The following is a 12,752-nucleotide window of genomic DNA, read 5'->3' on the forward strand; positions in this document are numbered from 1 at the left end:
TACACCCCTGAACGCACCACAATTTGAGATACTGATGCAGATCCACGACTGAAGCTCCGTTAGATTCCCCCATTAAACCCAATTAGACCCTTTTGGCTGATGCAGACCCACGTGGTACCTAATCAGACCCTTCCGATCTCTCCAAAACATTCGAAAACTAAAAAAAACCTAAATTTCATCTCGAGAGCCCTCAAATCCCTTGTAAAACCTGCCCAATACCTATCCGATGCCCCCGGTTGATCCCTACTTACATTGCAACCAATAGATCCGACACTACCATCAGACTTAGGACCTCCCAAAATACCTACGAATGAAATTTCAGCTCAAGATTCCCCCATTTACCCCTTCATCAAGTGAAGATTCCATTCCGATGTCTCATGTTAGCCTAAACACTCAGAAACCCAAATCCCATTCATCTTAACACATCCGATCCAATAATAGCACACCATCAAACTCTAGACACATCAAAGCACCTACCTAAAAAGATTCAACCCTAGAATTCCCCATTTGTCTGTCCATCAAACCAAGACTTTATTCCGCAATATCTCCTTGACCCAAATTTTTACGATCTTGACCCCCTAAACTGATCAGATTCCACCGATAAAATCTAGACACACCAAAACACCTGCCCATAAGATTTCAACCCAAAATCCCCTATTCACTCTCTCATCAAACAAAGATTCCATTTTGACCTCTCTCACTCCCACAACCCATATCCAATTAATCCAAACACATTTAAACCAATCAAACATTTCCAATCACCCCAGAATGCTACTAAACCCCTACATATGAAAGTTTAGCCCTAAACAACTCCATTTACCCTTAATCGTACCAAGATTCAATTTCAAGGCACCAGATTGACCTGATTCCAAATCCGCCTGATCAGGGCCCAGTTGGCACAATCTAACCTTGCTAATCACTACCTTAAGCTGTCATAAAATACCCACCTATGAAATTTCAGCCCAAAATACCCTTGTATGCCCTTCTATTACATAAAGATTCCGTTTTGAGGTTCTGGATTAGCCAAATCAAGCCTTTTCCAGATCTACCCAATCCGAACCAAGTTGGGCCAATCCAACCCTACCAATCAACTTGGGATGTCCGAAAACCCTACCTATGAAATTTTAGACAAGAATACCCTCATTTACCCTTTCATCTAAAAAGATTCCATTTTAGCCAATCTCATTGGCCCACACATGCATGACCCCACTCTACAGTCAAGCCCATCTCAACCCTTCATTTATTGTCTCAAAAATCCCTACCATTGAACCAGAAGACCCGTTTGACTTATTTTCTCAAAATAAAAAAAAAATGTTCCTAAACTTGTACAAAATTACCAAATTACCACTAGCCCTATTATAAATACAAACCTAAGCTTTCTAATTAAGGGGAATGAACTACATTCCTTGCCTCCCTTCAATGACAACCAACGATGGTGCACCCCTACCTCCGACCCAAATCACCCTCTCCCACTGTCACTTCTACTTATTCTCCTTCTTCTTCGAAATCATCCTCAATTTTCTTTCACCACTATCAAGAGTTGCAACGGCGATCTCACCATCACTGTCATCTTCTTCGTTGCTCTTCACTCCACTTCCAACCACCCCCCTCTCTCTCTCTCTCCTGTAATATCAATTCTCACCTATAATCCCTCTTTTTCATCTTAATGGTATTTTTTCATCCGACTATTAGGTTTTGAGAACGATAGTGAATCCCTATGGAACCATATGTTTCAATATGGTTTTGATGATAAGCTCTTGATCCAAATGTTTCTGAAGAGCCTAACTAGGAGTGCTAGAATGTGGTTTTCTAATCTTGAGGAAGAGAAAAAGAAATCATGGAAATGAGTATCTATATCATTCTTAGACCACTTTTCTACAACATGGAATTAGTACCAGATCGAACAGATCTTGAGTCCATGACTCAGAATCCTAGAGAATCTTTCTAAGATTATGCTTATAGGTGGCATGAATTAGCATCCAAACTGCATCACCATATGCTCAAGGAAGAATTGGTTAGACTCTTCATCAAGACTTTGAAAGATCCATACCATACTTTGTTGGTTGCATGACCGCTTAAGGACTTCAGTGAAGTGGTTAAAGGAGCTGTCAAGATTGATGAATCTCTTAGGCATGGAAGGACTAATCCACTAATGATCATAGTAAGGGCAACCACCTCTGAGCCAAAGAAGTCTAGAACCAAGCATCAAGGAGGGAGTGAAGTACAGTTCATATCTAACCACCCAGCTAGCTTTGCAGCCACAACTCCATTTAATCCTTCTTTCAGGGTGCCTACTCCAGTGCGTCTACAATCGTATCAATAGCTAGTTTCTGATCTCCCCGAAACACCCAAAAAACCCAAATTTCACCTAAAGAGCCCTAAGATCCCCTGTTAAACCTGCCCAATACCTATCCCATGGCACTGATTAACCCCTACTTATACAACAACCAATAGACTTGATACCACCATCAGACCTAGGACCTTCCAAAACACCTATCCATGAAATTTCAACTCATAATTCCCTTGTTTAGCCCTTCATCAAGTGAAGATTCCATTCCGACGTCTCTTGTTATTCTAAACACTCAAAACCCAGATCCTCTTCATCTTAACATATCTGAGCTAATCATAGCACACCATTAAACTCCAGGCACATCAAATCACCCACCTAGAAAGTTTCAACCCTAGATTCCCTCATTCTTCCGCTTATCAAACCAAGCTTCTATGTAGCAAAATTTTGTTGACCAAAATTTTTACAATCTTGACCCCCTTGAACCGATTAAATGCCATCGTTAGACTCCGGACACACCAAAACACCTGTCTATAAACTATCAACCCAAAATACCCATATTTACTCTTTCATCATACAAAGATTTCTTTTTGTCACCTATTGCACCCACAACTTCTATCCACTTGATCCAAACACATCTAAACCAATCAAACCTTGCCAATCACCCCATAATTCCTAAAAAAAACCTTACATATGAAATTTCAGCCCAATAAACTTCCGTTTACACTCAATCATACCAAGATTTCATTTCAAGGCTCTAGATTGATCGGATTCCAAATCCGCCAAATCCGGACCTAGTTAGCCCAATCTAACCTTACCAATCTCCTCAAACTGTCATAAAATACCTACCTATGAAATTTCAGCCCAAAATACCCATGTTTGCCCTTTCATCACATAAAGATTCCATTTTTTAGGCTCTATATTAGCCCAAAAGGGGACTGGTCTGTAAGTAGGGAAGGGACCATCCTTATGAGTGTATGGAGGATGCATGTCTCTAATTTGGATGGAAATTAGAAAAGGGATAAAAAAGGAAAAATAAAAGAATAAGAAATAAATTAAATATGTCTCCTATGTTGGTTTATTTTTAGTTTGTTACTTTCTTTATCATTGTTGCTTTTTATTAATTATGTACTTGTAATTGCTGGGTCCCACCTATTGGACCTAGGAGAGGTGTGCTTAACCCCTTCCCTCTCTCATCCAAGACTTATCAAAACTGGTTTAGCTGGTGCCTTGGGCTATTGGAGTCACTATTAAAACAAAACAGTTTTGAAAGCATTCTTGGAGGTCCCACCATCTCCATTTCCATAACTGATGTGTGGTGACTTCAAATCCAGCCCAAAGTAAGTCGTTTTTTGATGTTCATAGATTGGTGACGCTGCTAGGGACTTTTGGACCATAGGTAGGGCCCACATGGGGCCCATTTGGCTTAGTTTCCATTTTTTTTATATATATTGCATGCTTCAATGTTGTTTTCCTTCTATTAGAATAATAACTGCTCTCTTGATGTTTAGCATCCCATCGTCCTATTGGGAGAGAGTCTGGTACACTTAGGGCTCATACACACTCTACACACATCATCTTACACTTAGATTTAGCATCCCATTGGAAGAGAGTCTAGTGGAAAGCTCTCAGCTAGTCACCAACATGAGAAGCTCGTATGGATGGAGGTTTGTAGACTGGTGACCTCAGCCATGGATCTAGGTGTCACACTCTAATCTCATACATCACACTCCACGTGTCAACCTAATTAGTTAGGGTGCCAACCACCTCTTGAATGCCCCTTATGGGGCCCACACCAAATAATAACATAAAATCAAAATATAAAAAAAAGGATAAAAAAGTCAATAACAAATAAGAAAATCAAGAGTCCAAAAAATAAAAAATAAAAAATATAAGATCAAAAAACATTATATAAAAAAAGAAGAAAAAAGTAAAACAAAAAAGAAAAAAAAAGTAAAAAAGTAAAAAAAAATAGAAATACAAAAGGGGTAGTAAGGTTTCATTAAGCACAAATATACATAAATGAAAATTAATAAAAATTAAAACATTAAAATCCAAAAAATTAAAGAAGAGTAAGATAAAAGAAGAAGAAAGGAAGGAAAAGTAGAAAAACAATTCCCCAAATATACATATATATATATATATATATTTATAATCGAATAAAAAATAAAAAATATAATGCTAAATCCAACAAATAAAATGAGAGGAAACATAAAGGGCAAGCTTTTAAAGAGGAAGAAAAAAATCAAAAAGAAAGGAAATGTCAAAATAAAAAAAAAGAAAGAAGAATAAAATCCAAATTAAAAAAAAAATCAAAAATTCAAAAAAGGGGAAATCCTAGATACAAAAAAAAAAACATAAAAAGAGGGAAACTCAAAATAAAAAGAGAAAATTCAAGATGCAGAAAAAAAAACAAAACGGAAAAGTCCAAAATCCAAAAGAAAAAGCAAAATCAAAATACAAAAAATGGGAAAATCCATAACAAAAATAAATAAATTGAAAATGAAAAAATAATAAAAAGGGAAAACACAAAATACAAAAAAAAGGAATAAACCTAAATATAAAACAATGGAAAATCTCAAATGAAAAAGGAGTGGAAGAAAAATCCCAAAAGATAAAAATGGAAAATTAAAAAAAAAGGGGGGTGGGAAACAAAAAATCTAAAATATGAAATAAAAAATGCAAGAAAAAAAGAAATGAAAGAAAATCCAAAATATAAAAAATGGGAAATTCCAAAGTCTAGAAAATAAAAAAGGTATTATATAAAATCCATAAAAAAAGGTCCTATATCTGATGGTGGTGTTGGGATATGTTTCAATATGGTTTTAATGAAGCTCTTGATCCAAATGTTTCAGAAGAGCCTAACTAGGAGTGCTAGAATGTGATTTGTTAATCTTGAGGAAGAGAAAAATAAATCATGGAAAACAAGTATCTGAAGCATTCTTTGACCACTTTTCCTACAATATGGAACTAGTGCTAGATTGAGTAGATCTTGAGTCCATGCCTCAGAATCCTGGAGAATCTTTCCAAGACTATGCTTATAGGTTGTGTAAAATGGCATCCAAACTGTGTCACGCCATGCCCAAGGAAGAAATGGTTAGACTCTTTATCAAGACTTTGAAAGATCCATACCATACTTTGTTGGTTGCATAACTGCTTAAGGACTTTAGTGAAGTGGTGAAAGGAGTTGTCAGGATCGAAGAATCTCTTAGGTATAGACAGATTAAGCCACTGATGATTAGAGTAGGGGTAACCACCTTTGAGACAAAGAAGTCTGGAACCAAGCATCAAGGAGGGAGAGAAGTACAATTCATATCTAGCCACCTAGCTAGATTTGCAGCCACAACTCGATCTAATCCTTCTTTTAGGGTGCCTACTCTAGTGTGTCCACAATCGTATCAATAGCTAGTTTTCGATCTCTTAGAAACACTTAAAAACCCAAAAAACCTAAATTTCATCCCGAGAGCCCTCAGATCCCTTGTTAATCCTGTTCGATACCTATCCGATGTCCCTGATCCACCCCTACTTACACCTTAACCAATAGATCCAACACCACCATCAGATATAGGACCTCCCAAAACCCCTACTCATGAAATTTCAGCTCAAGATTCCCTTGTTTCCCTTCATCAAGTGAAGATTCCATTCTGGCATCTCTTGTTAGCCTAAACACTTGGTACCCAAATCCCCTTCATCTTAACACATCCAAACCAATCATAGCACACCATTAAACTCCAAACACATTAAAGGACATACCCATAAAGTTTCAACCCTAGATTCTTCCACTTATCCGTTTATCGAACCAAGATTTTATTTTACATCTCATTGACCTAAATTTTTATGATCTTGACTCCCTTGAACTGACCATACGCCATCGTTAAAATCCAAACACACCAAAACACCTACCCATAAAATTTCAACTCGAAATACCCCTATTTATCCTCTCATTACACAAAGATTTCATTTCGACACCTCTTGCATGCACAACCTGTATCCACTTGATCCAAAGATATCTAAACCAATCAAACCTTTCTAATCACCCCAAAATTCCAGAAAACCCCTACATATGAAATTTCAGCCCAAAACACCTCCATGTACCCTCAGTCATACTAAGATTCCATTTCAAGGCTCTAGATTGACTAAATTCCAAATCCGCTCGATTCGGGGCTAGTTGGCCCAATATAACCTTACCAATCACCTCAAACTATCATAAAATACCAACCTATAAAATTTCAGCCTAAAATACCCTTGTTTGCCCTTTCGTCACTCAAAGATTCTGTTTTAAGGCTTCAGATTAGTCGAAGCCCTTTCCAGATCTGCCCAATCCGAACCCAATTGGTCCAATCCAACCTTACCAATCAACTTGGAATATCTGAAAAACCCCACCTTGTGAAATTTCATCCTAGAATACCCTCATTTACCCTTCTATCTAAAAGAATATTCCATTTTGGCCAACAACACTAGCCCGCATTTACCCGACCCCACTCCACGGTCAAACCCATCTCCACCCTCCATTTTTTGGCCCAAAAATCCTTGCCATTGAACTATGATACCCAGTTTGAGCCTCCTAGACTTGGTTTGACCTATTTTCACAAAATTACAATAATACCCTTAAACTTGTACAAATTTTCCAAATTGCCACTAGACCTATTATAAATACAAACTTAACTTTCTAATTAAGGGGAATGAACTGTTCATGCCTTGCCTCCCTTGAACGACAACCAACGATGGTGCATCCTACCTTTACTGGCCTAAATCTCCTTCTCTCACTCTCTTCTTCTTCTTCTTCTTCTTCGAAATCTTCCTCTGTGTTCAGTTGTCGTCGCAACTCTTATAAGCAGCGATCTCACCATCCCTCTCCTCTTCTTCATCATTCTTCACTCCACTTCTGGCCGCCCCCTCTCTTTTTCTCTTTCTCTTTCTTTCTCTCTTCTTCCCCTTCTTTCTTTCCATTTCGATGGTTGCAACGACGAATCTAAAACCAAAAGCAGTGGTGGTACACCCTCTTCGTCATTCTCTTCCATCTCTCTCTCTTTCCCTTTTTCTTCTCCTTCTTCTTCTTCTTCTTCTTCTTCGACCTACCTTTTCTATTACCACTGAACTTGAGAAGGGAGTGAAGAGGGAAAACTATTCATCGTCTTCTTCCTTTCTACTGACGAACCAACGACGACGAAAATCACCAACCGACTAAGATCTACTATTCGCCTCTGTCGGCACCGGATTAGTGGCGGTAATTTCCTTAATCCTCCTCTGGCCAAATCTAGTCTCTATTATGGCATAACCATTCATTCAAGCCAAAATATAATCAACATAAGCTCGATTCTCACTTATAATCACTCTTTTCTTCTTAGGCCCCGTTCGCTTTTCGGTAAGTTACTTATCCAGGTAAATGCAATTACCTAGGTAAGTTTTTCTTGGGAAACACTTACCTAGGTAAGTGCATTTACCCATGTTCTTTTATTTCACAGGTAAATAAGGCAATGACAATTTTAGCCATAGAAATTCTTTATTAAAAGGGGTGTTTTTGTCCCATTCAAGTGTTAGCAACTTTCCCCTATGTCGAAAAGTTATTTACCCACCTAGGAGATGGGTATCACTTTCCTAGGTAAGTGATACCCAAGAAAATAAACTTTCCCTGGTCCCCACAAGAAGTTGAAAAAAGAACATGGGATTCTTGGTCAATGGGAACCAAAATCCCATTGACCAACTTTCCTTCCTTTCTAAATCCAATAAAAGAACACCCCATTAATGGTATTTTTTCATCTAGCTTTTGGGTTATGGGAATGATAGTGAATACCTATGGAAGCAGTCTCTACAATTTTTGGTAGACATCATAGGTGATAATGGAACCTTTGTGATTGGATATTGGGGACGTTCAATAGATTGCTCATATAGATCTGGGCACATTGGCATGTTAGTAATGGTTAAAGAAGGACCGATTGTTGTTGTACATTTTCGATTAATTTTATTGCATTTATTTTTTATTTTGATTCTTCTTTTCTTTGAAGATTAAGTCTTCTTTGAATAAGGAATCCGGTGAACTTCAGATCAGATTAAACATGGTGCCTCATGGATACTTTAATTAAATGATTGGGTGTACTCGAATTGAAATTTTTACCTGAGTCAGTTCAAGAGGTTTGGACTTCCTCTTTCTTCAGATCATTCCATTGAATCCGGAAGGTAGGGGCTCTTATGGAAAAGGGGTGAGGGAGTAATCTTCCACCCTTTTGCTCAAGCCCCTACATCTAAAAGAGGATTGGCCTGTGAGTATGGAAAGGAACATCCTTTTGAACCGATGGAGGATGCAGGTGTCTGATTCGGATGAAAATTAAAAAAAAGGATAAAAAAAGGAAAAATAAAAAAATATACTAAATAAATTAAATGGGTCTTCTTTGTTGGTTTATTTCCAGTTTGTTACTTTCTTTATCATTGCTGCTTTTTATTAATTATGTACTTGCAATTATGCTCGCTTAATACACCATGTGGGCCCTACCTATTGGACCCTGGAAAGGGGTGCCTAACCCTTTCCCTCTCCCATCCAAGACTTAACTAGGCTGGTTTAGTTGGTGCCTCGTGCTATTGTAGTCACTATTAAAACAAAACATTTTTGAAAAGCATTCTCGAAAGTCCCATCACCTCCATTTTTGTAACTGATGAGTGGCAACTCCAAATCCAACACAAAGTGAGTCATTTTCTGACACTTATACCAGGTTTGAGTACCGCGTCTTTGCGCTTGTGAGGACCTTGCTGGTGTAATAGATTGGCCTTTGGGTCTGACCTTCCTCCTTTACTAGGACTGAGTTGACCACCTCGTTGCTGGCCGATAAGTAGAGCAGGAGTTGATCTCCTGGGCTTGGCTTTGTGAGCAAAGGTGGAGAGCTCAAGTAGATATTCAATTCCTGGAAGGACCACTCACACTCCTTGGTCCATTGAAAGTCCTTCACCTTTTTTAATGCATTGATGAAGGGCAGACATGGTTTGTAAACTTTGACATAAATCTGTTCAGTACGATTATTCATTTGGTGAAGCATTGAACTTCTTTGTACATATGCGATAATTGCTTGTCGAGGATGGCTTGAATATTTTTCAAGTTTGCCTTGATCCCCCTCTATGTCACCTTGAATCCTAAGAACTTACTGGAACTAACACCGAAGGCACACTTGGTCGGGTTCAGCTTCATTTGGTATTTCTTAAGGGTGTAGAAGACTAACTTTACTTCGGCTAGATGCTACTTGACTCTCTTACTTTTCACCAGCATGTCGTCTACATAAGACTCCACATTTCGGCTAAGTTGTTCCTTAAATATGTGAATCACCAACTACTAGTAGGTAGTGCAAACGTTCTTCAGACCGAAGGGCATCACCTTGTAATAGTACAGTCCTTGGTCAGTGATGAAGGCCATCTTCTCTTGGTCATCTAGGTGCATTTGAATCTGATTGTAATTAGAGAAGGTATCCATGAAGCTTAGGAGTTTGTGTTCCGTCGTTGTGTCAATGAGCTAGTCGATCCTTAGTAAGGGAAGCTATCTTTCATGTAGGCCCTGTTCAGGTTAGTGATGTTAATGCAGATTCCCTACTAGCCATTGGCCTTCTTGACCATTACTACATTCTCTAGCCAGTCTGGGTATGCCACTTCCCGGATAAAGCCGATGTCGAGCAAATTCTGTAATTCCTTGTTGTCACTTGCCACAATTTTGAGGTAAAACTCCTTTTCCTTTGCCCCATGGGTTGGTAGTGCAAGTTGGCATTTAGAAGATGGGTGATGACCCTGGGGTCAATCCCTAGCATGTCTTCCACCGACTAGGCAAACACGTCAACGTTGTCCTTAAGGAGTTGCATGATGCCATCTCGAAGGTGGCCTTCTATGAGGGATCCAAGCTAAACCATCTTCTCGAGGTCTTCAATAAAAGGTGGTAGATGGACGAAGTCTTCTACTTTCTACGAGCTACGCCTACTCTGTACGGGGCCAGGAACTTTACAACCAGGTGGTATGTGGAGACTGAGGCCCGTAGGGCATTCAACATTGGTTGACTAAGGATGGCATTGTAGGGGAAAGGACACGGGTAATGATGAAATCGACTATTGTCATAGTGGTGATGGAGTCATCGCCTATAAGTAGTGGTAGGGTGATTTTACCCTAGGGTATGAGGGAGTCCCTAGAGAATCCCACCAAGGGGGTGTTGACTAGCGTGAGATGATCTTTGTTGACGTCGAGTTGTTCGAAAGATTCTTCAAAGAGGATGTTGGCTGAGCTCCCTGTGTTTACTAGTATGCGTCGGACTTCGAAGTTGGCGACCTCGAAAGTTATCATGAGGGCATCGTCATGTGGCATTTGGACCTCCCTGAGGTCGTCACCGGTGAAAGTGATAGGATCATACTATCACCGTATTTTCTATTCCTTGTCTTCAACCTGATGCAGTCTGGCATAGGCCTTATTGGCCGAGCTGTTCTCCCCCTAGAAGTCATCCCGCCTGAGATGACAGCGATGACTCGCTAGGGCAGATCGGTCTAGTGGTGCATTGGGGCGACATTCTTCCTCTTTCGGTTTGTGCTCCTTGATGTTCACAAACCCATTGAGGTATACTTGCTGGATGAGGTATTCCAAGTGCTGGCACATAGTGCAGCAACTATTGGTCTCATGGTCGTGGTCTAGATGGAAGTCATAGTATTTCTCCCGAATTCTTTTATTGTTCTAGAACCTTATCTTCTCTGGCCATTGGGCGAAGCTGCAGTCGCCAATCTGCATCAGTATCTTGACTCACGGTGCATTCAGGGGAGTGAAGTTCCTATACGTCGGCGGTAGGGTCCTCGGTCTATGGTCAGGTCATCGGTCCTACCTTTTTCTTTCTCAGTCTGACCTATACTCCTCATGATCTCTTTGCTTCTGGTCATACTAGTCTTCCTAGCTCCTTTGCAGTGCTTGACCTTCCTCAGCATTCATATATTTTTGGGCATGCTTCTTGAGAGCCGTCAAGTTGGGATGAGGGTTCTTCTATAGTGAGAAGTTGAACATAGAGGAGTGTAGACCATTCATGATTGCTATCACTACTACTGATGGGTCGAAGGCTCGAACCTAGACGGCCTCGGCGTTGAACCTCACCAAGTATTCCTTCAAGGTCTCTCCCTTCATTTATTGCACCTAGATGAGGTTGGTTGGTGTTTTCTAGTGTCTCTGACTAGCGATGAACTATACTAAGAACTGCATCTCTAGTTGCTCCCAAGAGGATATGGACCGTAGAGGAAGGGAGGCATAGCAAGTTCTGGCAACTCCACGGAGAGTGGCGATGAAGGCCTTGCACATGAGACCTTTGGAGGAGCCGTGCAACATCATCACAGTCTTAAATCCTTCGATGTGGTCATTTGGGTCGAAGGCTCCATTGTACTTCTAGAACTGAGAAGGTTGCCAGTTGACTGGTAAGAGCTCATACACGATCTCTTGAACGAAGACAAGTGCCTTCGCGAGCTAGATATAATGCTGTTTTGCGGACCAGGCCATTGGAGGAGCCATGCTTCTGTCTACTTGCATGCATTTTAGTTCGAATAGTTGTTCTCTCAGTTCCCTAATCTCTGTGTCTCTATCGGCCAGGGTCACATCCATAGGCTTTTCTCCTTTTGGGAATGTAGGTTGGTCTCGAACCGAACTAGACTCGGCTATTGAGATCAGTGGTTGCAGTAGACATTGGCCAAGTCATTCCTTTGCCAGTACTTGGGCAGAATGATGTGATCTATTGTGGGCATCGTGTGCACGGGACCAGACTAGGGAGTTAGGTCTTCTAGATGCCTACTGGCTTTCATGGTTGGACCGGGCCCTGTGCCTATTTGTGCGGTGCTTTTTGGGGTCCTTATTTTGAGGATTAGTCATGGTAAGCGCCTGTGCGGCAGGGCAAGCGATCTGAGGGGTGTGAGCTAGTTGTCCTAATGTCTCCATCATTGCAAGGATGTGGTCAACTTTCTGTTGCATTGCCTGGAATTGTGGGGTCGATCATGGTCTGTTGTTGGGGCTCCCGGGGCGAAGAACTGAGAAGGTAGCAAAATCCCCAAGACGGGGGACGAGCTCCAAAGCGGTCAGATGTATTCTTAGGCATGGTTGTTTTGAGTTTGCGAAAGGAGGTTTGGAAATTGCTTTTTGTGAATTTCTCACATACGGGTGCCAACCTGATGTTGTCCGACCCGAGGTATTCCAAATCAAGGACAAAATCATATAATCCTACCAATTGGAAGAAGCGAAGGTAGAAGGATGAAGCCGTTCACTAGGATTTGCAACTAGGAGATAAAGTCAGAGGCTCGAAGAGTTATTCCCTGAATAGGTACTCTGATGCTCAAGTCAGTTGAATAGAGAATGAAGTGGTCGAGCTGAACAAGCGAGAAAAGTGCTGGTCCGAATAGAGGAGATAGCATAGAGGTATTTTCAGAGTGTGCTTCCAAAAGTCCCTTACCTTGAGCAGAGATTCCTATTTATATTTGTATGT

This window comes from Nelumbo lutea, chromosome 1, assembly GCF_056320005.1.
Source record: "Nelumbo lutea isolate HS-2025 chromosome 1, American lotus-T2T, whole genome shotgun sequence".
In the NCBI taxonomy this organism is placed as follows: Eukaryota; Viridiplantae; Streptophyta; class Magnoliopsida; order Proteales; family Nelumbonaceae; genus Nelumbo; species Nelumbo lutea.